The following is a 24,854-nucleotide window of genomic DNA, read 5'->3' as shown; positions in this document are numbered from 1 at the left end:
CTCTCAAAAGACTTGAAAATAGAATGGTTCAGTACGAGCAGTACTCTCGTAGGACTAATGTAAACATCCGAGGTGTCCACTAGAGAAAGGGTGAAAATGTTCTCATTATCGTGACATCGACAGGTAGTATCTGTAAAGCCTGCTAATATCGAGTCACGCCACCGCGTACAAACTCGAGAAGAGGGAAAGCGTAAGACACTGGTTCAGTTCAAAAGCAAATCGAAGCAGACACTGTTCTTGAAAGTGCATACCAGACTGACAAAACACGACAATCCTGATTGTCTTTGACACAACCGATGTGAAACATCAAACGCACGGGAGCCATTTATCGCTGCACGCCATACCGTGGTAGCCCGATCGCCTATACCTACTGCACACAGCCGGGCAGCGTCCGGATGTATACCCGAGCCCCAGGGCCATTTATTGGCTCTGCAATGGAACTCACCATCCGCACCGAGTGCATTGAGCAGCATCCCAAGTGCATTCTTTGTGAGCGCCCTCATCGTACCGGCATATGATCGTGCAAGCGACGCAATTTTCACCAGCCGCGCGAACAGCCAAGTCAGCAACAAACGCAGCATCAAGAATCGGTCAAGCCTGGAAAGCAGGGTTAAAATAAGCCTGAAACACCTCTACCTGTTCTTCCAAGCACTCGATATCCTAGCCAGCGACTTCCAATGTAGAACACTTCCTGGCAAAATCGCAGGAGGAGGCCGCTGAAGCAGAAGCTATAGCAGCCTGAGCAAAAGCCGCACCATTTCGTCAACACATCGCCAGATTGGAAGCCCAGGTAAATGATCTTGCCACTGAATCTCCCATTCCCCTTCCCTCGCTCTCATCGCAATTCAGCCTCCTAGACCTAACCCACCCCCGTCCATACCTTGCTCAGCAACCCTAGTGCCCCTCCTGATTCGCTAACGATGGATGCTGACACGGAACGCTTTACAAAATCAGCTCCATCCATACCTTCCCCTACCTCCACCTCAACTCACTGGACGGCTTAACATCCCTGCTGGAGTCATGTGCTGCTCTTGCCCCATCAAGTCCTGGAGCATCAAGGGAGAAGAAGTGGAAGCTGTGACAGATTTTATCTTCTTGGGCTCCAAGATTACCCCGGAAGGAGACTGCAGCCATGAAATTAGGAGACGCCTGCTTCTTGAAAAGAGAGCTATGGCTAGCCTTGACCGCCTAGTAAAGAGCAGAGACATTACGCTGCCAACCAAGATCCGTATAACTCGTGCTATGGTCTTTCCAGTTGTGATGTATGGATGCGAGAGTTGGACTGTGAAGGCGCTTGAATTGTGGTGCTGGCGGAGAATCTTGAGAGTTCCATGAACGGCCAGAAGATCAAATTAGTCGATATTGTCGATCATAAACCCTGACTGCTCATCGGAGGGTCAAACCCCAAAGTTAAAGCTCAGCTACTTTGGCCATCTGATGAGAAGAGAGGAGTCGCTGGAGAAAGATTTGATGTTGGGAAAAGTTGAGGGTCGCCGGAGAAGGGGTAGGCAGCGAACGCGATGGTTAGAAGGCATCCTCGAGGCGCTGCAGATGAAGTTATGTGATATTAGGAAGATAGTGAGATACCGGAAAGCGTGGCGTGATATGGTCCATAGGGTCACGAAGAGTAGGACACGGCTGAACGACTGAACTGAACTTAAGGCAAAATTGCAGAGCTATAACTTCCATCAACCAGGTAAGTACAACTCGCAAAGACGCGGTAATCCGCATAACACAAGACAACACTGTTCTTAATCACAGATTCGATGTCCTAACCCAACAATTCTCAAACTTCAATAACGATGACGTGTTCCGGCTCAGTTATTATGTAGCCCACCTCCCAAAACGCAAGAGGTCATAAGCAACGGATACAGAGGAAAATACTTTTCTTGCTATAGCTCATGAATCACGCTCCAGCGTTGTGCGTCACCTCTGTATAGACTAGCCGTCATAATGGCAGCTCCGCACCGTAATGTTACGCTCTGGCAGCTGAACTGACGAGGTTTTGGCCAGAAGCGTCATGCAGCTCACCAACTACTGTCCTGCGCTACGGTATACACATCCTTCCCTGCAAAAGACCTCCAAACCACTCACCTTCCCCGGATATGCACCTACTCAGCACGCATACCCTGCACCATTTCTAGTAATTAGTCGCTTTATCACCTCTATCTCCAACCCCCAGAAATTCATAATACTCATGATCTTCCAATCGAGCTTGTGCCACAATACACTCGAGCAAAAAGTATTTTTATTCTATACGTATATTGCCACACTTACTGCCTACAAAGCAACTTCGACTTTCTCTTTATGCTTACTAAGCGCATTGCAAACAAGTGTCCCTTATTCATAGATTTCAAGGTCTCTCATACCCCCCGGGGTTACAAGCACGAAGCACCAAAAGGATGTCGGTGGTGGTTAGCCTCGCAACGAGCTCTGCTTACTGCCTCTATCTTTCCTACATGCACTGCAAACATTGTTTATAGAGGCATTACACAAAACCTTACGTTCGCACATCGCTTCTCTCCCGCCTCTTGGTGCTATTCAGAAGATAATGATCATTTCATCATCAAAATACTTTCAAACGTTGGACTACTCCACAAGCCTGCCACATGCTCCGCTGTGAAGAAGAGGGATTTTTTCCAATCACGTAGAGCACCCCGCCTCTACGCCCCCTCACTTACATTCCCGAATGGTCCAAACAATTTCAAACCGATATTTGGTCGGTAACTAGTTGCCTACTACAGTACTTCACAAGCAGCACAGTTGAAATCCGCCTCCTACATTAAAGAGAGGCTACAGGAGGCCTAGAATACCGCTGACAATGGCAGCCGTAAAACCCGATGCTTAGACGCCGCTTCACTGGTTTAAACAAAGAAATAGAGAGGCATGAAGCAAATCTTTTATGACAAAACTGGTAATGGCTATGCAACAAGCCAGATGGTAATAAGAGCTTATATCAGACATGGAACTTCTTTAGGCCATTCATAAACTCCTCAGAGACTAAGACTACCCAAAGAGACAACCTCACCAAACTAATACATACTTGCGATACACATCTGCTAGAAGTCTTCGAAGAACTACGAACTCAGTACTTTCCCACATACCCTCCGGTAAAGCATCTCGACAATGCAGGCCCCTCAGCGACTTCCTCGACCAACCCATTTCTGAAGCGGAGGCACAGGCTGAACTCCAGAGGCTTAATACATACTCAGCCTCTGTCCCGGATAGGGTACATAGCAACCTCGATGTCCGGTAATTGCCGTTACTGAATATTTTAAAGAGGTGGCTAATGACCACCCTCAAACCGCAATGGAAAGATTCCAAAGTGGTCTTCACACCTAAATATGGGAACATTTGCTCATTTCTAACTTCAGGCCTATCTTCCTCACCTCTTCGGTAGGCAAAAGCATGGAGCAGGAGCTCCAGTCCAGGCTTTGTCAGTACCCAGAAAGCAATATTCTCAGTCCTGGCTTTGTCAGAGCCTAGAAAGCAATATTCTCACAACCAATGCACATTGGGATTTCGTCCTAGGCTCTCTAAACAGGACGCCTTCCTACAGCTCGAACATCACATTCTCTAATGCCAAGCCTATGATGCCAAAGCTATCATAGGTGAAGATCTGGCTAAGACATTTGAAAATATTATGCGCTCAGCTATCGTTCAGACCTTTAAAACCTCCTCAGGTGGCCACCGACGTCCACGGACGACCGACGGCCGTCCGTTTTCGGAGGTTTGGACATCCGACAGAAATCTGGTTATGTTCGACATACGTACAGCGAACATCCGCCGTACAATCATTTGTGAATCGGGATCGCGCCCCATGGGCGTCCGACGGACAGCCGGAGGTGGACATTCGGACGTTTCCCGGAACTTACTCGCAGGGCCTGTTATTGGTGTAAAAGCTTGATATAACATTCGTGTAAAGCTCAGCAAACGTTTGCCAAGGAAATTTCATTCACATACTAGTGATCAATGCTTTTGTTGTGAGAGTAAAGCAGACAACAGAATAAGCAACAAGTTTCCTGTTGTCTGCTTTAACATAACAAAGCACTGAACAGTAGTGTTAAATTAAAACTTCCATCCAAGAAGCACAAATGCTAGCTAAGCTTTACACAAAGGCACCATCCCTGAAAACGTGCGAAGTGCATAAGCATACCAGCATATGTGGGTCTAAAAATAGCATTTTTTATTCTTATTAGGTTTTATTGCTAAACTTTCATAAATAGTCTAAGCTAAAACACTATCGATGTTAAAGCTCCATGCAAAAATAGACTGAATGGCATAGTAAAATTCAGGCTAACTGGAGTATTAGGAATATACTTAAAATTTTAAAATATCCTTGGCTGTGACAGCTCTTCCCTTGGGTAGATGGAAAAGGTATTTATTGAAACGTAATATTTGAGAACTGGTGAGGAGACGATCGAGTCCTCTGCGGGCAGCCTCCTTAGGCCGGAATGCCAGAAGCCGCACTATCCTGCGCACTCGCTCCACCAGCTGTTGCTAGTCTTGCAGGTGTAAGTTGGACAAAGCAGGTTGGGTTCCTCCTGCAGAAAAAGGGAAATATCTCTGCTGAACTTTGATTAGATATCTCTAAGGGTAAATGCTAGTTGCCTTCAATTGCTGTTTCCAGATGGCACTGCACGTGTGCATCTCCATTCAGAACGGTTCTATACTATATGGAAAGGTCATAACTGCAGCAAAACCCATAAAGAGTACCAAACGATACAGGCATAGTTTCACCAGAACCTGGCATTCAGTATTTTATTGTTTTTAAGGCTTCTTTTTCACCATGCCACTCTGACCAAACATAGGATCTTATAAATGTTTGCTGCTATGCGCCCTCAGCAATGCCCAAGACATGGAGTGCACATGCAGAGGAACGAAGAATAAAGGATGCTGTATATCAACATAGAGCACAGCCACAACATTGCAGTATTATACAGGTATGCATTAGTGGCAGAAACCTGCATTTTAAGTGGCTTAAGATGCGAATGTTTGAAGCCATTGTTCCAGCTTTGAAAAGAAGTGAATAATAATAACATCATTTAAAATTGTCACCTTTTTATTCTGTAAACTGCACAACATTTTGCTGGTTTCGATGTACCCTTCACGAAGAGACGCCTGGGGCGTATTAGTTGTATATCGACATCGACATGTAGGATAGTGAAAAAATTAGTCTTCTTAGAGCAGCTGTGAGGAAATTACTGATGTTAGTGTAACCGATAATATGCAAGCCGCAGCAGCAGAATAAATATTGATATTCAACATGTGGCTAAACCCAATGTGGAATCTTGGTCCGCCGCAGTGATTGTGCAGTTTTATTGCTTCTTCAAGAGTTAAAAGCAAAGTTACTTGTTTACCCACAGTGCTTTGTATGACATTATGATAGCAAGGCTTACAGTTACACAAAACACAAAAAGAAATCTGACAACCATAAGCTCCTGATGTATTACCGGCAGTATGCAGCATGAATTACAAGACAATTATGGTCTGTATGGATGCTGCCAGCTGTTGACGAGAAACACTGTACCTGATTTAAGGGGGAGGGTAGTGGGGGCCGAATAAACTGCCCCTGTCCAAGGATGGCCCATAATTTGCCCCTGTGTAATATCGGGAACAAAAGTGTGTGGACCACATAAACTACAATCAACGCGTATAACTATCGCATTGGCCAGGAGTCTCGGGCCATTCTTGTCGATTTGAAAGTTGAAAATTAGTTTATATGTGTGCTAGAGAAAGAAGGTGACAACTTTTGTACACCGCTATTCTAGTCCAAACTCGCCAGACTTTGCCCACATACTATAAGCCACCGCTTGGGTACGAGATTAGTAACAACAAGTGTATAAAAGACATGAGTGCTGTGCCGCAGCCACAGCTATAAAAATGATGTTGACATTAGAGTAGTGCCCTAAAGGAGGGCCTACAGGGCGTAGGACATTGCAGATTCCAGAGTTTGTTTCTGCTGGGCCTCATTAGAACGAAAAGGGGAAGAAATATAAAGCTACCTCAACAGATAGTACTACATGTTTTTTTGATATGAAGCATCAGCTGGAAGTAAAGATATCACACAGTTTTGTGGAATATTTTGGAGCCCTTTGATACTTTGTTGCAGGATTGGACAAAAGAGCTCGCCATTTTCAAGAAGGCATGTAACAAACAGTTATATAGAAAAGAAAATTACAGGAATGAAAACAACACATCAGATAACGCTACCATGTTCCTAAGTGCAAAGTCTGCCACTCCAAGTCACATAAGTATGAGTACGTCGCTGCACATCAGCTAGAGAGAACCGATACAGAGTAAACTAATATTTCAGTGTCTGGCAACGCTATTATAAGGGGATAAGGTTGCAGTTATTAGTATCATTTTGCCTCTAAACTACAATACCATACGTGTTGCAAGGTTAAAACCTCCACATTCACGCCTGAATCAGCCACAACAATCAAACACACAGCTGATTGAAGTCTGATGAGAAAGAGCAAGCTAGACTATTACAGACGCACCCTTGGTTATGTTAGGGAGAAAATCTGACTTGTCAGTACTGTGTGCATGAATGAGGATTCTATAAAATTGAATTTATCGAATTTTCTGGAGTGGTTTTTATTTGCTGGCTACATATGAGGTGCGCTATAATTTATCCAACTTGGCCTAGCTTCATGCTATGAATAAGTGTGCTGTAGCATGCACACACTCGTCCATTCTTAGGTTGAACACGCGACTGCGCGGCACGCGCTTTTCGAGATGCCATTACATCCATCGCAGCCGCACACCGTAGCGAAGAGGCAAACAGCGTGTAGTAACAGCCTCTAGTCCCTCTATGCATAAGCCCCTTTCGCTTGATAAGCGGCTGTGCGCCATAGCAGATGCGAAGAAGCAGATCCTGGTCCCTGTACGCATAAGCCACTTTGCCTCGTTGCCTGTCTGCGCACCGTAGCAAAGAGGCATACAACGTGAAGATGCAGCTCCTGGGCCTTCCATGCACAAGCAACTTAGCCTCGATGCATGGCTGCGCACCGTAGTAAAGAGGCAAAGGACATTAAGCAGCAACTACTGCTTCCTCTACACATAAGCCATTTTGCCTCGATGCGCATCTGCACACCGTAACAGACAGACGTGCCACAGCAGCTCCTGATTCCTCTACGCATAAACCACTTTGCCTTTGATAGGGGATTGTAGGAGGCCGAGCCTCAAGACGCCTATGCGTGGGTTACCAACGTGCCTTGAGGAGGGCGCGGGTAGAGGCGCTTGAAAGCAGACTGCACACACAGCTAGCGGGAGACAGACTGGCCCTCCTCGCTGTACGTGGGGAGAGTGTTTATTCCGCTCTTTCTCTTCCTGATTCTTCCCCACGCAGACAGATTCGGGTGCCGTAGAGAAGGCGCTCATCATAACGGGAAACATACGGGAGAAATCGTCATAGCCTTGATGCGCGTCTGCACATTGGAGCGAAGAGACAAATCACGTGGACCAGCAGCTCCTGGTTCCTCTATGCATTAGCTAATTTGCATTGATGCGCATCTGTACACCGGAGAAAAGAGGCAGATGACATGAAGCTGCAGCTGCCGGTCCCTGTAAGGACAAGCCATTTAACATTACTGCACGGCTGCGATGGATGCAATAGCATTTCGCAAAACGTATGCCGCATATTCACGTATTCAAGCTAAGAGTGGACGACCATGAAAAACTTAAATTACTAGCTATTTACTTCAATGGACAAGGCCAAAAAGTTACATGGTGGACAACGTGAAAAGAATTTGCTGTGTAAGGATTGTTTAAGCCAGTGCTACATCCTACATCTGAACAAGGGCGCAGTGGTTACGGCGCTCGACTACTGTTCCCAAGGATGCGGGATCAAATCCCGGCCTCGGCGGCAGCTTTTCGATGGAGGCGAAAAGCAAGGCGCCCGTGTGCTGTGCGTTGTCAGCGCACGTTAAAGAACCCCAGGTGGTCCAAATTTCCGGAGTCCTCCACTACGGCGTCTTTCATAGCCTGAGTTGCTTTGGGACGTTAAACCCCACAAACCAACCAGTGCTACATCCTACATCTGAATAAGAAAGAAACATTACTGTCCAAGGAAAGTCCTGAATGTTTAAATTCTTATGATTCTCAAACAGCTTCTATATGACAATCATAATTCAATATTAATAATACAGATTACGATACAATACTAGCTTTAGCGATGCCATAACAAAGAAATGAGAATGCAAAGGGATGCTGCTGTTGTTTTCACCATGGATGAAAGTTCAGCCTATGGAACTTCTGCCCACATGCTCAAGTGCTGCTTCATGCTGGCCTACGAAACCGGCTACTGCAAATGACAACTGAAACAATTTAATAAAGCCACATGTTAGTCTTTAATGAGTAGAGCATTGCCATATGAAGCAGAACACAAACACTTTGACAACACGATAAAAGCACCAACTGCACAGCTGTTTTTAGGATGATTAAGCACAGGTTTTTGGTTTTACAAGCCACATTTTAGCCTTCAATAATAAAAGCATTGACATACAGAAACACAACACAAAAACGTTTACAATACACGAAAAATATAAATTGCACAACTGCTTGTAAGATGACCAGGTACAGGTTCCTGATGTAGCCCACATCATGTATCCAGCGGCTATCAGAAGCCTTGAATGTTAGCATGATGCCCTAGATTCACTTTATGGCTGTCACTGTATTAGCAAGCATGGGTTTAAAACTACTTCAATATGATAATCTAAGAACATGATAACAGCTTCCAGTGTCAGACATAATATATCATGCACTATAAGGTGCTGCAGGGCTCTAGTGCAGCTTTGGCATTATCATCGCTGTCAATAATGCAGTGAAGTTCGGATGATTCTGATAATCAGGCGCAACCATTACGGCACACATAGAGAGACGACAGGACATGCGCTTCCTGTCGTCTCTGTATCTGTGCAGCGTCGTTGTTGCCCTTGAATTATCAGAAGCAATGCACCAACATGCTCGCAAAGTGCTTTACTGAAGTTCTGAGGAGCGTCTGAATATCTGTAAGGACACAACAATAGCAATTTTGTTTTCATCTTACTTTTGCTTAACTCAGTTTATCATTAATATTGTCACGATATTGGCGACTAGGGCTACGCTATCAGAGCCGGTGCAGGTGAAATTATAAGGTCCAAGCTTTAGGTACGTCCTTCTAGTTCGGAGCCGATTCACTTCGTCCTTCTTCTCCGAGCGCCACTTCAACGTCTTTCGCTGCGAGCGCCCCCTGGCACTCCTCCCTCCTTAAGCGTGACGCACACGGCACACGTGCACACAGGTGGACAAAAGCAAACGAAAAAAAAAAGTTTGCAGATGCCGTCTTTCAGTTACCGCATAAAATACGGCTTCATGCGTAGAACATGAACTGTCTCTGGACGAGGTAGCCGATGGCCTCTCTGCTCTGGGCCATCTGAGAGGACCTCATAGTTAACGTCGCTGAGGCGCCGCAAGACTTTATATGGTCCGAAGTAACGGCAAATCAGCTTTTCTGATAGGCCACGGCGTCGAACAGGAGTCCACACCCACACCTGGTCCCCGGTGTTGTAGGAAGCTTGTTTGTGGCGGAGGTTGTACCGGCGTGGATCCTTGTCCTGTTGCTGGGCGATGTGGACGCGTGCTAGTTGGCGTGCTTGCTCAGCATCTTGGGAAAAGTGTTCGGCGTCGGTAGAAAGCTCGGTATCTGTTTCGCAAGGGAGCATTGCGTCCAGCATCGTCCGAACCTCTCTGCCGTAAACTAGGCGAAACGGCGTGAAGCGTGTCGTCTCTTGGACTGCCGTATTGTACGCGAATGTCACATAAGGTAGGATAGCATCCCAAGTCTTGTGCTGGACGTCGACATACATCGCCAGCATGTCCGCAATGGTCTTATTAAGCCTTTCAGTCAGCCCATTGGTCTGCGGATGGTAAGCAGTAGCTTTTCGATGCGCCGTACCGCTGAGATGAAAAACTTCGGCCATCATTTGTGAAGTAAAGGCAGTCCCTCTGTCAGTAATAATACAGGTCGGAGCACCGTGCCGCAGCATGATCTGGTGTACAAAGAAATGGGCAACCTCCGATGCTGTACCACTAGGTAACGCTCTGGTCTCGGCATATCGAGTCAGGTAGTCTGTGGCGATGATTATCCAGCGGTTGCCCCCGGAGGATCGAGGGAAAGGACCGAGAAGGTCCATGCCGACTTGATCAAACGGTGCGCGTGGTGGTATTATGGGCACGAGAAGGCCTGCAGGCTTTGATTGCGGAACCTTCCGACGCTGACATTGCCGACAGCTCTTAACATAGCGCTTAACGACAGTTGCAAGGTTGGGCCAGTAGAATGTTTTTCGTATTCTAGCAAGTGTGCGAGTATAGCCCAAGTGGCCAGAAGTTGGTTCATGTTTATGTCCGGACTTGTAGACTATAGTAAGGTCAAACTCCTGTAGGCGAAGGCTCCATCGCGCCAGGCGGCCGCATGGGTCACGCAGGTTGGCCAGCCAACACAAGGAATGGTGGTCAGTGACCACTTTAAATGGGCGACCATAAAGGTAGGGGCGAAATTTTGCAGCCGCCCAAATAATGCCGAAGCATTCCTTCTCAGTAGTTGAATAGTTCATCTCGGCGCGGGATAAAGCACGGCTGGCACAGGCGACGACTCGTTCCACACCCTCTTGACGTTGCACGAGAACCGCCCCAAGGCCAATGTTACTGGCGTCAGTGTGGATTTCTGTTTCACCGTGCTCATCGAAATGGGCTAGAATAGGCGGCGATTGGAGACGGAGACGCAACTCGGTAAAAGCAGCTTCTTGCTCGTGACTCCAAACAAAAGGGGTGTCTCCCCGGGTGAGCCGAGTCAGCGGTTCAGCAAGATCAGCGAAGTTATCGATAAAACGGCGGTAATAACTGCACAAGCCGAGAAATCTGCGAACAGCTTTCTTGTCACGTGGAATCGGAAATTTCGCAACAGCAGTAAGCTTGTCAGGGTAGGGCTTGACGCCGGCAGCGTTTACGACATGACCGAGGAATTTAAGCTCTTGGTAGCCAAAGTGACATTTCTGTGGCTTAAGTGTCAAGTTAGCGGATCGAAGGGCTTCGAGTACTGACCGCAGGCGCTTAAGATGTGAAAACGATTCTGCGAAGACCACCACATCATCTAGGTAGACTAGGCAACACTGCCATTTAAGCCCGGCGAGGACAGTGTCCATCATCCGCTGAAATGTGACCGGCGCGGAACAAAGTCCGAAAGGTAGAACTTTAAATTCGTAAAGTCCGTCGGGTGTGACAAAGGCCGTTTTTTCACGATCTCGCTCATCTACCTCAATCTGCCAGTAGCCACTTTTTGGATCGATTGACGAAAAGTACCTCGCACGCCGAAGGCGTTCGAGAGAGTCGTCAATCCGCGGCAAGGGGTATACATCCTTCTTGGTTACGGCGTTCAGCTTGCGGTAATCGACGCAAAAACGTAACGTGCCGTCTTTCTTTTTAACTAGAACGACTGGGGAGGACCATGGGCTATTTGAAGGCTGGATAACATCATCTTCGAGCATTTGTTTAACTTGTGACTTAATAACTTCGCGCTCGGTCGAAGAGAGCGTAGGGGTGCTGGTGAATTGGGCGCACATCATCGAACGTCACGATCTGGTGCTTGGCAATGGGAGTCTGATGCACTTTTGACGATGATGCAAAACACTCTCTGAATTCAAGTAACAATGAAAACAGCTGTTCACGCTGGCTCACCGATAGCTCTGAGCTAATATCGAGGTTGTCGAGGGATGTGGGCGGTGGCACGGTTTCTGTGGACAAGCACTCGGAGACTTCAGATATGCGTTCCGCGAAAGCTACGGAAGTATTCCGAAAAAGGTGTCGATACTCGTGCGAAAAATTGGTAACAAGTACCTTGGACTGGCCACAGTTAAGATGGATCAAACTGCGAGCCACGCAGACTCCCTGCGTCAACAGTAACGAGAGGTTAGTTTCGGCTATTGCATCACCATCGTGAAGTGCATTGCATTTGACATTAACGAAGGTGCTGGTTCGGGGTGGCAGCGTGACACTGTCCGCATAAACTCGAAGCACATTGAGTGGTCGCTGTGTACTGCTGAGGGCCACTGCTTTCTCAGTTGAAAACGAGACCTTAAAATCCCGGAGGTCAATAATTGCGCCATATTCACGAAGAAAATCTACGCCCAGAATTAGGTCACGTCAGCAGCTTTTCAGAACGAGGCAGCTTACCACAAATGTCGACTCTTGAATTTGAACCCTGGCCGTGCACATGCCTAGAGGAGTAACCAGATGACCACCCGCAGTGCGAACGTGTGTGCCAGCCCACGGAGTCAAAAGCTTATTGAGAATCGCGGCAAACTGGCTGCTCAAAATAGAATAATCAGCGCCAGTATCCAACAAAGCTCGAACATGGCGACCATTAAGTATTACTGGTATGTCCAACGACAGCTTCTCGCGAATATCAGGCTTCTGAGTGTTTGAGTGCTCTGCGTCGGTGTACGCGGTATGCTTCACCTGCAATTCGTCGTTGTTGCAGGCGCGTTGTTGCGGTGTCCGTTCCACCGGCAATTCTTCGTCGTTGCGGATGCGTTGTCGTGTCACCTGTTCCACCGGCAATTCGTCGTTGTTGCGGGTGCGTTGTTGCGTCGTCTGTTCCACCGGCAATTCGTCGTTGTTGCGGGTGCATTGTTGCGTTGTCTGTTTCACCGGCAATTCGTCGTTGTTGCGGGTGCGTTGGTGCATCGTCGGTTCCACCGGCAATTCGTCGTCGTTGCGGGTGCGTCGTGGTGGCGTCGAGGTAGCGTTATAATCGGCAACCGCGGACTTTTCTAATGTCGATTCGTAGAGTTTCCGTGTCCGCGTCGATGGGGGGTCTCCCGCGCAGCGATGTCCAGCGAGCCTACCCCCGAAGGTCGCTGGTTTCAGTTTTCCCGCTGGGGGCTGGGCAATCGGCTGTGCTGATAGCGCCTGTGCCGCGTCTGAAACATTGTCTGTCCGTGACGTCACTGGTCACATGTGTGCTTGCTATATAAGATGCTGTTCGCGTGAAATAAAGGGTTGTTGTTATCGTGCCGGGATCGGGGCAAGTCTCAGTTCCTTCCTGCCCGCTACACGGCCGCGCTCGGCGTCCGGCCAGGGACCGAACGCGACATGGTGTCAGAAGTGGGATCCTCTGGCGTTTGAGAGGCGTTGCCTTAACTTCGTCAACGGGCGCCATGTCAGAGGACAACGCAGCCAAGCCCTCCCACGGAATGTTCGCGGTTCCAGCTCCGCCAAGGTTTGACTTCGACCGGACGTCCGAATGGCCTTCTTGGATCCAACTCTTTGATGACTACCGCTTCGCCTCGGGCCTAAATGAGCGGAATGAAGAAGCACAGGTCCGGACGCTACTTTATACGATGGGCAGGCAAGCAAGAGAAATCTTCGCTACTTTTTCATTACCTGAAGAAGAACAGAAGCAATACGAAGTCGTCAAAAAGAAGTTCGACGAGCACTTCGTCGCCGCACGGAACCTTGTTTATGAGAGCGCGTGCTTTCATCGTCGCACTCAAGAACCTGGAGAGTCCGTCGACCAATTCGTTACCGCGTTGCACACGATGGCGGACCGGTGCGACTACAAGGAAAAGGAACGCATGATTCGCGACAGGTTCGTGGTCGGCCTCAGGGACGCTAAGCTCTCTGAGTCGCTTCAAATGGATGCGAATTTGACTCTCGCCAGCGCTTTGGCAAAAGCGCGTTTAAAGGAGACCGTCCAACGACAGCAGCTGCAACTGCGAGAAACCGGCGACGAACCCTTGGTAACGGCGACCGGCAATCTTGACGCGGTCAGCAACCAAGGGCAGCCCAGAAAGTATTCTTCAGGACAGCACTCGGACAGCTCGTCAAAGAACTATTCATCTGGAATACAAGGTCCGCGTCCCAGAGTCAAGTCCTACCGACCGGGCACCCCCGGGTCATGCCCCAACTGCGGTCAAGGAACGCACCCCAGAGCCTCGTGCCCGGCAAAAGCAGCCAAATGCAACTACTGCGGTTGTTCCGGACACTTCGCAGCTGTATGTCGAAAAAAGGCTGCACGTGATGGAAAGAAGGTACAGCTTTCTTCTCTCCATATGGACAAGGCGGCGTTCTTCGTTGGCGTAGTGAACGGGGAGTACTCTAATTCTCGGTATGTACAGGTCGTCATTAACGGCACTCCGGCGTTCGCAAAAGTTGATTCCGGTGCCGAAGTTTCTGTTGTGCCCTCGACGTTTCCCGGTTTACCTACCAGGCTAGAAAAGTGCGACCTAATCCTAACAGGCCCGTCGAATGAGCCACTGAATGTTTTGGGAAAGTTTCATGCCACTATCCAGTGGAAACAAAACACTGTACAGCAAATTGTGTACGTGGTCTCACCATTACGCTCCGTACTTTTGGGTCTCCCAGCGCTTGAGGCTCTGGAAGTTATTAAATTTGCGGACTCGGTCAGTAGCGCAACAGCCGTCGAAGCTTCCTACCCGCAGCTTTTCAGTGGTCTAGGAGCGATAAAAGGAGAATACAAAATTAGACTAAAGCCGAACTCGACACCTTTTGCAATTCATGTTGCGCGTCGCATAGCCTTACCCTTGCGTGACCGAGTTAAGCAAGAGCTTGAGCGTATGGAGCGAGATGGCGTGATCCGCAAAGTAGAAGAACCAACAGAATGGTGTGCAGGAATTGTGCCAGTACTCAAACCATCTGGAGCGGTTCGTATTTGCGTTGACTTGACTCAATTAAACAAAAGTGTACTTTTTTTTTTCGAAGAGTTTGCCACAAGGCATAAGTTGAGAAAGGGGGAATGGGATGCAGGAGATAGAAAGTTAAAAGAAGGAGTGTAGTCCAGTTGTGCTTATGAATTCGAGAAGGTTGGCAGTATAGCGATTGTCCATTGTCCATTTGTCATAATCACTATCGCGATTCCACCGCAGGCCCACCTTCATGATTATCCGTTGCCTGATGTGCGTTGTTGATGGACACGTCCACAACAAGTGGCGCACATCGCAGACGTCAGGTGGAGTGTCACAGTGAGGGCACCTGTCAGTCACTGGTAGGTCTTTTTCCCGCCATCGATGTCGAACAGATGGGGTCAGAGCCGCCCCTGCCCGGATCCGGCGCACTGTCACCTCCTCCTGCCGAGTAAGACTACGGGGGAGAGGGTGCGAACACGGAGGAATGAGAGCGCGTGTTCGGTGGCGCAGAACTTGCGAATCGGAAACGTGGGACAGGAACGAATCTGGGGGAAGAGGGGAAGGTGGTGGATCGTCTGATGTGTTTATATGCGTCATAGCATCTGCTTGTATGTTATGGGGATCGCGAGCATGGCCGCGAATCCAGTGTATGCGAATAGGACATGGGTACTTTGAACATAGCAAATGTATGGACTGTGTTATTTGGAATGTGCGTCGAACGGCCTTAAGCTGTTTAAGGGCAGTGAGAGAGTCTGTGTAAAGATGAACTGCATTGAATGTAGGAACTGGTGGGAGGGAATGTATAGCATTGTAAATTGCTTGGAGTTCCAGTGCCAGAGGGGTGCACGTATCCGCGGTATATGTCACGTGAGTGTTGAGATGCGGATGAGAGGGACTATACACGGCAGTAACTCCTCGCTCTGCAGTATGTGATGCATCGGTATATAATATGCACCCTTCAGGCAGATGTGCGGATGATACCGACGGGGAAGCAGTGGGGCGATTGTCCGTGAGCTGGCAGTACGACCATGGAGGTAGTGTCTTTAAATGATGTAGTTGTAAAGACTGTTTGCGAGCTCTGTTTGCCGTCCGCTGATCAACGAGTTCAGTGAGCGTATTTAGCTGGGCATACTCCTGAAGTACTGGTATGGGTGTTAGGCGGGGGAGGTACGTTATTGCACGCATAGCCTCACGATTGATGGCCTCAAGGGAGTCCCACTGTCTGCGGGTGAGACGTTGAAACTGTGCCTGGTATATTATACGTGGCTGGAGGACAGAGCGAACAAGCTGGCGGGCCGTGTGAGCACGCGCGCCGCCAGAGCGCATAGCTATGCGACGAATGAGGCCTAAAGTAGCGTGAGCGGTCTTACGGATGCCTGTCAGCCACGGTGTGCCAGTCCCAGAGGAATGTAGAAGAAGACCAAGAATGCGAACGGTTTGTACCTGAGGAATTGGGGTATTATCTATCATAAAATTTATATTGGGAGCTTTCCGTAAGCCAGCTTTATTTCCAATTCGAATGAAACAGGATTTTGTATGCGAAAGAGTTAGGCCCAAAGGAGGGAGGCGAAATGTCAATATATCCAGCGCATGCTGGAGGGCCGCCTGATGGACAGACGTATCTGGGTGACAGCACCATAAGGTTATATCATCGGCATACGCAAGCACCCGTATAGAAGGGATGGCCTCTAGGGCTCGAATAAGTGGAATGAAGGCCACATTAAATAAAGTAGGGGCGAGAACGGAGCCCTGGGGCACTCCTCTGTTTGAGGGGAAGTGACCAAAGGGCTTTCCATGGACACGCACACTGAATGTTCTATTTGTTAGAAAGGCGTGAATGGCGAGGAGAAACCTGTGAGGAATACCAAGAGTTTCTAGGGAGGCAAGAATGGCTGAGTGAAGGATGTTATCATATGCCTTTGTTATATCTGTAGCGATCACAGTTCTAACAAGATGACGGTGCGGAGAGTGGTGAAGCACGTCAGCAGCCAAAGTAGCAAGACCGTCCTCCGTTCCTATTTGCGGGCGGAAGCCAATTTGGGATTCTGGATAACAATCATGGGATTCCAACCACCACGATAAGCGAGTGGCGAGAATGTTTTCGTAAAGCTTGCAGATTGTTGGCGTCAGGGAAATTGGACGAAGGGCCGAGAGAGAAACTGGAGGATGACCTGACTTCGGTATTGGAACAACAATAGAATGCTTCCACTCGTCCGGCATGACACCAGAATGCCACACGTCATTGAATGCATCAAGCAGGGCCTGCAAAGCAGTCCCTTCCAAGTTGCGGAATAAGGAGTTAGGTATGCCGTCGTGGCCGGGAGCAGAGTTAGATTTGAGGCGTTCAATGGAGGCCAGCAGCTCTGCCATGGTTAGGTCAGAAGTAATCTCATCGGGGGGTTCGGTAACCGGTAAGCAAGGTGGAGAAGTTGAGGTGGAATCATAGTGGGGAAAAAACTGTCTGGCCGCCTGTTTTGCAAATGTGTCCTCATCTACATTCATAGCAAGGCGAATGCTCTCTGTGTAATCAGAAACTTGAGAAGAGCGCTCCATGGCGTGAAACACTCTCCAAAGTTGTCGATTACTCTGCTTGGAGGACAGGCGCTCACACCATGAAGCCCAACGTTGCCTTGCTAGACGCTTTTCATACCGCCTCGCACGCGCGGTAGCCCGGTGAAGAGCGGGGATAGCCGATGGGTCATCGGGGTTACGAGCAGCATAATGATCTGCCTGGCGACGCAGAGCCCAAAGATTTAGGAGGTGGATGTCCGGGTTTGGCTCGTCTTCATTTACAGTGGTGGTAGTCGTGTGGGACGCAAGAACAGCAGAGAGAGTAGACAATGCTGATGATGGGGTGAAATCAGATAAGCGATTGTCTGCGCGTACAGAGTCCCAAGATGTTATTCGTACGCTACGGCGTATTTTACGTATCCGCGAAGGAGTGAGAGAGATAAAGATAGGACTGTGATCACTACCCCAGGTATCTGGTTCAACAGCCCAACGAGGGCTACCAGGGCCTAACCACCAAGTCAAATCAGGTGAATAAGGCCCACCTCGTGGACGGGTAGATGTATGCGGGTGGTTTAAAATGTGAAAAGAATTATCTGAAAAGCTTCCCTGGATGTGTGCACCCCTGGGAGAATCCGATGGGTAACCCCACGAGGTGTGCGCCATTGAAGTCTCCACCGACTAGAATAGAGATACCCGAGTAGGTAGAACGCAGAAAACGAACCCATCCAAGATTAGGAGATGCGGAACCAGGACGGCCATAAAAGGAAACTAGTATAAGTGGCGTGCGCACAGGCTTAACTAGGAGTGCTACCACCTCTTGGCGTGTGTTACACCAGCGTGAAAGGTCGATCGGTGTGTGGGGAACTGAAGTGTGAATATAAATTGCAGATTTACCTGGGCTGTGGGAAGAGGTGATGCAACGGCGATCAGGAATGGAAGGTGAATGGTAAGCGCAGAATCCTGAAAGGCGAGGAAGTGAGTTATGCTCTTGAAGTAAGAAGGCCCACACCTTTAGCTTTTTGTCGCGAAGACGGATGTTCACTTCAGAGGCCTTATTCGCAAAGCCTCGACAATTCCACTGCACCACCAGAGAGGGTGCATTATCCATTGCGAGGCCGAAGAGCTTCTACGATGAGGGAGGTCACCTGCTCCATAAGGGCTAATATTTTATCCACTGTCGGGGTATTCGGGGTTAACGTGTTGTCTGCACGTGATTGTGGTTTGTTGCTTATTCGAGGTGATTCATTTGAAATCTTATCACGAGGTATTATAGTTCTTCGAGAGGGGTGAGAGCGACGCTGTTCTCGGAGCTGGGTGAGTTCGTCTAGACGTTGGCGAGCCTCTGCAATGGCATTGTCTAAAACAGCGTCTTCATCTGCGGCATCCACATGTGATTGGTGCACTGGCCGTTTTGGTGTACCATTTGATCCACGAGGGTGGGTCGCTTGTGCGTATGAACCATGCTGAGAAGACGTATGATGAGCAGGTGGGTCAAGTAAAGGAAGTGCAGGGAAGTCGGTTTCTTCACATGTAAGAGCAGCGAAGCGATTACTTGTAGGAATATCTTCTTTTCCAGGCGGCTTGCGCGACGGCCTCGTTCTCTTCTTCTTTGGACAAGCGGGGGAGCGCATGTCATGGTCCGCCGATTTGCATAGGGCACAAAGCGCTATTGGTTCATTCATGTCGGCCACAGCTGCCGGATTAGGGCAGGTATTTTGCATGTGCCCTTCTTTATGGCAGTGATAACAAAATATACGACGAGGTCAGAAGGGCTGTGGTTTGATAATCGCACCATAATAGGTTAGGTACTCAGGCAAAGTCAGCGGGCCTTGTAGAGTGAGTAGGTATGAACCTCTGCGCCCCAGAGGCCGTGCTTGCAACACTGAGTGAGTTGAACAGCGAATGTTTGCTCGCACCTCCTCAGAAGGACTTCTGCTGTCAACATGGTAAACGACGCAGCGGAGGGTGTCAGGGCCAGAGGCAAAATATATTTGCACTGGGACATGCTCATTCGCATCCAGGGGAATTTGAGTAACTGCACACATTTTCTGGGTGTCCACCAAGGATGGCAAGTTCACCGTAATGGTGTTCGATGGGCGATGGACGACAAATCCACAGTAGTTAGTAGAACCTAGAACTTGGTCAATTGTGGCTTGGACACACCGGGGAGGGATAGTCGTTATATCAAAGCGCAATGTAGGCTTGATGGTGACGCGGAACGAGTTAGCAGCAAGTGGAAGCGAGGCTCGACTCACTGGCGGCATCTGTGGTGGTGTCAGGGGCTGACACGCTGTAGTTGGCCTTGGAAGGGAAGACTGAATCGGTGCGACGGGCACAGTTCCTTGAGGGAGGGCTACAGGCACCGAGGCGGCGGTGCAATCCATGGGACAAGCCGAAGTCGTTCCATCCGAAGACGAAGCAGACTGGGGGCATGTAAGCGTTGATGATTGCGTGGACGTGGATGTTGCGCCAGGTTGTAACACAGCGGAAATCCGCACACCTGTCGTCGGCGGAGCAGAATCCATGCAGGCGCGTAGCCCAGCCTCGCTCGGCAACGCCGAGCTAAGCCTAGCCTGCGCCTGAGGGATCCGGTTGGACTTTCTTACTTGAGAAAGGGCCCACCGAGTCGGAAATCGCTCCACAGGGGCGTCTTCGTCATTCGTTCTTACGGAGGGCACTGTCCTACCCACACAAAACGACAGTTAATAGGCGAAACAAGATAAAAACACAGAGCTCTAAGCGGACACGTATCAGCTCAGGCGCTTCTTCTTCCTTGTGTACTTCGCGAACGCTATGTCATGCCGACTGTGGATGATAGCTTCGGTCTTTTAGGTGGTGCGTCTGTGTTTTCGAAGTTGGACGCCAACTCTGGCTTCTTTCAGATTAAGTTGTCGCCCGAATGCCAGTTGTTAACTACGTTCATAACGCCAGTTGGGCGATACTGTTTTCAAAGACTGCCGTTTGGAATAACGTCGGCACCCGAGATCTTTCAGAGGAAAATGTCGCAGATACTTGAAGGAATCCCAGGCGTGATAAACCTGATGGATGATGTGCTCATTTTTGGTAACGACAAGGCTCAACATGACGAACGCCTGCGTCTAACTTTAGATCGTCTCGCCAGTGCCGGTGTTACGCTAAACAAAGAAAAGTGTGCCTTTGGGGTAACTGAGATAAAATTTCTTGGCTGTGTGCTTAGTAAAGATGGCATCAAGCCGGATCCTGAAAACGTTCGTGCTATCAAAGAACTGGCGACGCCAGCTAACGTGTCTGACGTTCGACGGCTGCTCGGTATGGCTAATCATCTGGCAAGATTCATACCAGATTTGGCTTCGAAAACGGCGCCTTTACGTCACTTGCTTTTGAAGGGTTCCGAATGGACGTGGGGACCAGCCCAAGAGCAAGCGCTGTCGTACATCAAAGACGTTATCTCTTCGAAGCGCGTCATGGCTAACTATGATGTAAAGTACCCTACGATTCTTTCCGCTGACGCGTCATCATTCGGTTTGGGGGCCGTAATGATACAAGTTCAACCAAACAATGAAAAAAGACCTGTTGCATTTGCGTCACGCTCGTTGACGCCTGCCGAAACAAAATACTCTCAGATTGAGAAGGAAGCGTTGGCAATGACTTGGGCGGCAGAACGATTCGAAGGGTACACCAAAGGTCTTGAAATTGTGTTTGAAACCGACCACAAACCACTTGTAACGTTGTTGGGAAAATCACCTTTAGATGTTTTGCCTCCTCGTATTCAGCGCTTTCGCATGAGACTTATGCGGTTCAGCTTTACGGTTGTGCATGTCCCGGGTAAGAGCCTCGTTACTGCAGATGTATTGTCTAGAGCCCCGATTCAGGGAAACCAAATTGATGCTCATGCGCTGAGTGTTGGCGAAGTCGCGAAATTCGTTTCGGGCTGTTTGGCAAATGCCGTCAAGGCTAGCCTTTTTGAACGAGTCAAAGCTGAGCAAGCAGCCGATGAAGTCTGTCAAGCTCTCACAAAATTCAGCCTGGAAGGCTGGCCCAAGTTCTCATCGCTGTCGATGGTGTTGCGTCCATACTGGCAGGAAAGAGCAACGCTGACAGTCGCTGAAGGCGTGCTACTCAAAGGTGTGCGGCTGGTGATTCCACAAAAATTACGCGCAGAGGTCTTGAGGCGCTTGCACGAGAGTCACCAAGGAATCGAGAAATGCAGAGCTCGAGCCAAAGAGTCCGTATGGTGGCCTGGGTTGAGTTGCCAGCTGAGAGCGTTGGTAACTGATTGCCCAGTGTGCGCGGAAAACAGGCAACAAAAGTCGGAACCAATGATTCCGACAACCACTCCACAGCGTCCTTGGCAAAAGCTAGGTGTTGATCTCTGCCATATTGAGGGAAAATGGTATTTAGTGGTAGTATATTATTTTTCTAGATACCCAGAGGTAGCCTTGCTATCTTCGACAAAAAGTGTCACTGTCATTATGCACCTCAAAAGTTTCTTTGCAAGACATGGCATACCAGAGGTTGTCATCTCGGATAATGGAACACAATTTGTATCTCAGGAATTCCAGTCTTTTGCTCGTGACTATGGCTTCCGCACTGTGACGACGAGCCCCAGATACCCTCAGGCAAATGGGGAAGTAGAAAGGATGGTCCAAACAATTAAACGGCTGATTATAAAAGCTAAGGACCCCTATCTTTCGCTGCTAGCGTACAGGGACACCCCAGGGCCACTGGGAAAAAGCCCTGCAGAGCTTCTGATGGGCAGGCGGCTACGCACAACAGTCCCTGTCCCTCCCAAGAGCCTTCTGCCCCAGAAGGTGAGCCTGAAAAAGTTCAGAGATCGCGATGTAACCATCCGACAGCGGCAGCGTAGGTACTTCAATAGTCGTCATAGGGCTCATCCGCTGCCAGTCCTCAAACCAGGAGCGGAAGTATGGGTGACAGACTGCAAAGTGAAAGCGCGAGTCTTACGTCCTGCACAACGTCCGAGGTCGTATGTAGTTAGAACTTCTACGGGTGTAGTTCTAGAAAGAAACAGGAAATTCCTGGTTCGCTTTGTTTCCCAGCAGAATGACTGCGAGGAAGGAGGAGGTAGCTATGAGTTTCCGCAGGCATATGATAGTCGGGTAGAAATGGAACAGGAAACTAATCCACCTAAACCGAAGGCACCTGCCGATCCATCCCATACCCCCTTGCCACAAACTAGCCCTTCTGGATATAGAACACGATTTGGCCGTCATGTCCGACCGCCAGACCGATATGGGTTCAATGACTGACTGTTATTTTGTTTTGAGCATTGGTTGCATCCGTTAAAAAGTGTTCATCCTTTGTTGGTGGCAGTGCTAAGTTTGTTGCAAATGCCAGTGTATCTTTTCAGAGAAAAGGGGAGATGTGCTGATAGCGCCTGTGCCGCGTCTGAAACATTGTCTGTCCGTGACATCACTGGTCACATGTGTGCTTGCTATATAAGATGCTGTTCGCGTGAAATAAAGGATTGTTGTTATCGTGCCGCGATCGGGGCAAGTCTCAGTTCCTTCCTGCCCGCTACACGGCCGCGCTCGGCGTCCGGCCAGGGACCGAACGCGCTGGTCCCTCGCTGGTCCCTCGCCCTCGGCGCTGCCCGTGAGGACCTCGCAGCATATGGCGAAGGGCGAGCCCTGGGCGACGGTGATCGAGATTGCCGCAGACGAGACGGAACACCACGGCGCTGGTCATTGAGGAAATCTTCAACGGCTCAGGGCCATTCGCCGTAGCGAGGCTGCGGAGAATCGGCGGAAAAACCTTCGAGGCCCAGTCGACGGTAGGGACAGCGCCGGTAGACATGTCCCGGTTCGCCGCAGTGAAAGCATAAAGGCCGTCGGTCGGGGGTACGCCACTCATCTGCTTTCCGTCTAGACTGTCGGGAATCCGTTACGTACTGGATCACGGGGGCCGGTGTTGTTGGTGCCGCTACGTTAGCGGGACTGAGGGTCGGCGACTGGGGTGGCGAGTATTGTAGCACCTCGGCGTATGTGGGACGCTGGCACTCAGGTGGCGTAAGAGGAGGAGCAGGGTGAGGTTCACCGCTTGGAAACGGAGGCCGGAGCGCATGCTGCACTTCGTCGCGGACAACGCTCGCAGTGGAGGTAGAAGCTGGTTGATGTGCGCCATACAGCAGTCTGAGTTCGTCGCGCACAATCCAACGCACGAGCTCACGTAGCGCCGATGCGTCCATGCCATGCGATGGTAACTCGGCAGAGACGGAGGTGGCGTGGACGGTACGATTCTGTGCCGAAGCTCGCTGCTGAAGCACTTTTTCTATCGTGGATGTTTCCGCAAGGAACTCTGCGACAGTTTTCGGTGGGCTGCGCACCAGGCCAGCAAAAAGCTACTCTTTAACGCCAAGCATGAGGTAGCGCAGCTTTTTGTCCTCGGACATTGTAGGGTCTGCCCGCTTGAAGAGGCGTGTCATGTCTTCGATATATGCCGCGACGGTTTCGTTGGGCATTTGAACCCGAGATTGGAGAGCGCGTTCGGCCCGTTCGCGGCGATCTGAGCTACCGTAAGCAGCCGCAAGATGACGCTTGAACTCACTCCAGGATGACAGCTGGTCTTCATGGTTCTCGAACCATGTCCGAGCGCCATCTTCAAGGCTGAAGTAGACGTTGCGAAGCCGGGCGGCGTCATCCCAGAGGTTGAAGGTAGCTACTCTTTCGTAGTGCTGCAACCAGTCGTCGACGTCTTCATAGGTGTCCCCGTGAAAGGTCTTTGGGACGCGGGGGTTCTGAAACGTCACGTAAGTAGGGGCCGCTCCAGGCATTGCGACGTCGTCGTGGCTGCCGGTAGTCATAGCCGATGGGGAAAACTCAGGTGGTAGGCCTCGTTGCCTGCGGCTGGAGCGGTGAACAGGCGTTTCCTCGAATATATGACCAGCACTCCTGCTTAGCGGAGGGGTACGGGACATCAGACCTGACCTCCACCAGATTTGTCACGATATTGGCGACTAGGGCTAGGCTATCAGAGCCGGTGCAGGTGGAATTATAAGGTCCAAGCTTTAGGTACGTCCTTCTAGTCCGGAGCCGATTCACTTCGTCCTTCTTCTCCGAGCGCCACTTCAACGTCTTTCGCTGCGAGCGCCCCCTGGCAATATCTTTTAGATCCTGTGGCTTGCATGACTTGCAAGTATGCCTGTTTTGAATAAAAGAAGGCGTTGCAGTCACCAAAGCTCACAGCCAAACTGTTTCACGGCGGCGGTATGTCAAACTCGAGCCAGAACAGCGCAGACCAATGGGTCAAAAAAAAAACGACAAGCGCTGATTTTTTTGTCTTTTATCTCCTTGTTGTCAAGTAGTGCTGCGCTTTTCGGTCCCAAATGCATAATCAACATGTCCAATGTGCAGTCATGGTATTGCTAAAGCTGAAGGAGAGCCCTAAACCTGCAGTTATTTAGCAGCTACTGCACAGTGCACGCCGTAAAGCTCAGCAGAGAACGGTCAGCGGCTGGACATAAAAAAAAAACAGCCTTGCGACGTTTCTACAAGTGTAGGTATATCGCACTATAAGCTCGATGGCAAAAGTTGTGCCCTATACTTTTTACGACTCAGCACGTTTTGCATGGTTTACATATTAGCTCCCGATATAAAGCTCAGGCAGACATTCTTCTATCAGAGACAGAAGTTGCACGGCTTATTGGCCCGGAGCTCA

Source organism: Amblyomma maculatum, chromosome 4, assembly GCF_055883805.1.
Source record: "Amblyomma maculatum isolate TAMU_Amacu chromosome 4, ASM5588380v1, whole genome shotgun sequence".
NCBI classification, from domain to species: domain Eukaryota; kingdom Metazoa; phylum Arthropoda; class Arachnida; order Ixodida; family Ixodidae; genus Amblyomma; species Amblyomma maculatum.
The sequence above is the reverse complement of the archived record's forward strand: the minus strand, read 5'-3'. Positions refer to the sequence as shown.